Below are 3,083 nucleotides of genomic sequence, written 5' to 3'. Positions count from 1 at the left end.
TTAGAAAAAACTCGCTTCCATGGTTTGGTGAATTCAACATTCTCGGATGTACTCTTTGTTGCATAGAGCGTTCAATCGGGTAGATGGAGCATAAATTCCCAGAGGGTTATGTGCATATGTAGAACACATATGGGTTTCAGAAAAGTGAGAAAAAAATCAATCAGGAAGTAGAATCGAGCAAACAATACGAAAAACCGGTCGAAATTAGAACGCATATTTCTGGCTCGGTATTGGGGGAAATTAGCGCCAACAATCAGAGACTGGCGCCAGGATTTAGCTGCAGCGCCTGGCGCCAATGCTGGCGTCTGGCGCTACAGTTAAATGTCTGGCGCCAATGCTCTGGTCATTGGCGCTACTTCCCACATGCCTCAGCAGCTTTCTGTGATCGATAAAATTTTTCAGTTTTTGCGCGGTGTTATTTCGGTCCTAGTTGTGAAAGATATTTCTCAAATTTCCTACATGTAAAATCCTATGTTTTTAACTCATTACGGATGGCTTTCCAATGAGATCTTTTTTATGCATATGACACTAATGTTAATCAAAATTACGCACATGAAATACTTAGAACGTTTCGAGTCTCATCCACTCATTCTAAATCATTGCCGAAATAAATTAAGGAATTAAAAAAGAAATCCTCCCCAGTGGAGTCGCCAAAAACTGTGGGGAATAAATTTCAAGCGTTATACCCCCTAGCTTGAACCCCACTGTGATCATACACTAAAATACGGTGGCATCCAAAGGGAAAGAAGATAGAGCAAAAAGAGTCGCCAACAAGTTTTTTTAGGAACTTGTAAACCGTTCACGAGGTGAAGGTTACACCCCTTAACGATCCAAGAGATCGTCAACTCCATAAGGTCTTGAACCAAATAGGGTTCGGGGATGAAGGTACAAATCTAACCTAAAAGAGATTGAACCTGCCCTAATAACAGGCCTCTACTTTATTCTGATCGTATTCATGTGCGCTTTTGGACTAACATGCAATCAATAGGTTTAACCTAAACCTGTTTAATCTATGTTGGTAGAATATTAATGCACAAATAAATCTATTATTGGCGATCACTTGAATTATAATCATATTAAACCTAACAAGATTATTAATTATCTTATTAAGCGTGATTACAAGTACCAATTCCCTTTAAACATGCATAAAAGGTGTGATCAAGCAATAACAATAAATATAATCAAGCAACATAACAATGATAAAAATAATTATCATAATAATAATAATCATAATAACAATCATATTAATCATAATAATAATCATGTTAATCATAATAATAATAATCATCATAATAATAATAATTATAAATCATGTTAAAGCATAATAAAAATAGCAAGATCCTAGGCATGTTACTAACAAGATTAATAAAAAACCCTAGCATGTCACTAAGCATTAAAAAATCATATATTTAGCCCTAACATGATACTAACAATCATAAATATTAGGAAGAACATAAAAGGCATCGTAACAATCATATTTAATATTAAAATTACCCTAGACATGATACTAGGAATATCTTAATAACAATTTAAACATGATTTCTACATCATAACATCAATTAAAACCATTAAAGCACTTACTTTGATTCCTCGTACCTCTTTCTAATAATAAAATACACGCGTTAGTAACTTCAAGGAAAATAATAATTAAAACAATTAAATTAAATAATTGAAAGAGAGATTTGGGACCAAACCCTCAGAAATTAAACCTTGCACGTCTAGGGCGAAGGCAACTTCGAATATGGCTAGGTGTTTCTAGATCTTGCGAATGCGGAATTTTGTATGTAAAAGACTAGTTTAGAAAAAGAGAGAGAAAGAGAGAGATGGTGAATGATTAGAGAGAATTTTGATGAGAATTAGCGAATGATTAAAGAGAATGAAAGAGAATTGAAAACTGGTTGTAGGTGAATGTTGATGAGAATTGGTGAATAAAAACGGGAACTGGTGAATTAAAACAGAGTTTTACGACGTTATTTATAGAGAAAATCAGCCAAAAAGATAAAATTAACAAAACAGAGTCTGACGCACGCAAAACGAGATTGGCGCCAGGAATTGGCCATTGGCGTCAGGCGCCACTGCCTGGCGTTAGGCGCCAATCCTGTTTTTGACGCGTTTTCTAAAATCACATAAATTTTGCCGTACAGGAGGATAAAATCGTATCTTTCCTCAAAAAATGCTCTTTGATTTTAATTAAAACTCTGAAAAGTCAACAAAAGTCAATTTATCAATGCTAATTGAATTCGGAATGAAAAGAACCTTCTAGAAGAATCTAGAAGACTAAAACCATTCCTAATTGCATTAGGAATGATAAATCATATTAGGCCCTCCCCTAGATCATTGGGCCGCACATAAGGCTCAAACCGGGCCCAGTTCAGTAAATTGGCCATAACTTCCTCAATATTCATCGAAATTGGGCTTATAATATATCGTTGGAAAGTTCTTGTCAAGAACCATCCAACTACACTACTATTGGACCCATATCGTGGACCAACCAAACTGGATTGGCTGTTTTCTTAAAATAAGTTTTAAAAAACAGGGAGAAGAGAAAAGAAATTAAAACTATCCGCAACACTAGACTTTCCACACTTTCGCTTCATCCGATTATGATTCGACGCGAAAGGTACTCATCACTGGGTTTGGTTTTGGGGAGACACAAATGGGTGTCTACACACCGGCACCCACATCTAGATTGGTCCTTGATATTGGCTTTAAGCCATCATAAAAGAATCTCATGAGAAAATTACGGTTGAATTCATGATGAGGACATGCTCTAATTAAATCCTTAAACCTTTCCCATGCTTCCCCAAGAGTTTCATCCGGTTCCTGCTCAAAGGAAGCTATCTTCCTCCTCATTTTTGCGGTTTGCTCATCGAAAATGAACCTCTTGAGAAAGGGCTTTGCAACTTCCTTCCATGTGGTGAGAGAGTTGGGCTTCAAAAGCTTGAGCCATTTCTTTGCTCTTCTGGTGAGAGATTTCCGAAAGAGATGCATACGAATGTAATCTTGGCTCACTTCATTTGTTTGCATCATTGCACACAACTCAAGGAATTGGTCCAAATGCTCAATGGGGTCTTCACTTACGC

The 3,083-nt window shown here is 36.4% G+C and overlaps 1 non-coding gene across 1 annotated transcript; it reads left to right on the top strand.

Moving 5' to 3' along the window:
* Positions 1 to 2,749: 2,749 nt before the first annotated feature.
* LOC145608459 (small nucleolar RNA R71) lies at positions 2,750 to 2,856 on the top strand. Its single transcript, XR_014105813.1, has one exon. It is a non-coding gene; the product is annotated as a small nucleolar RNA R71 (small nucleolar RNA).
* The last annotated feature ends 227 nt before the right edge of the window (positions 2,857 to 3,083 follow it).

Source organism: Chenopodium album, chromosome 2, assembly GCF_948465745.1.
Source record: "Chenopodium album chromosome 2, dcCheAlbu1.1, whole genome shotgun sequence".
Taxonomy (NCBI): domain Eukaryota; kingdom Viridiplantae; phylum Streptophyta; class Magnoliopsida; order Caryophyllales; family Amaranthaceae; genus Chenopodium; species Chenopodium album.
Note: the sequence above shows the minus strand (reverse complement) of the source record. Positions and strands in the feature narration are given on the sequence as shown.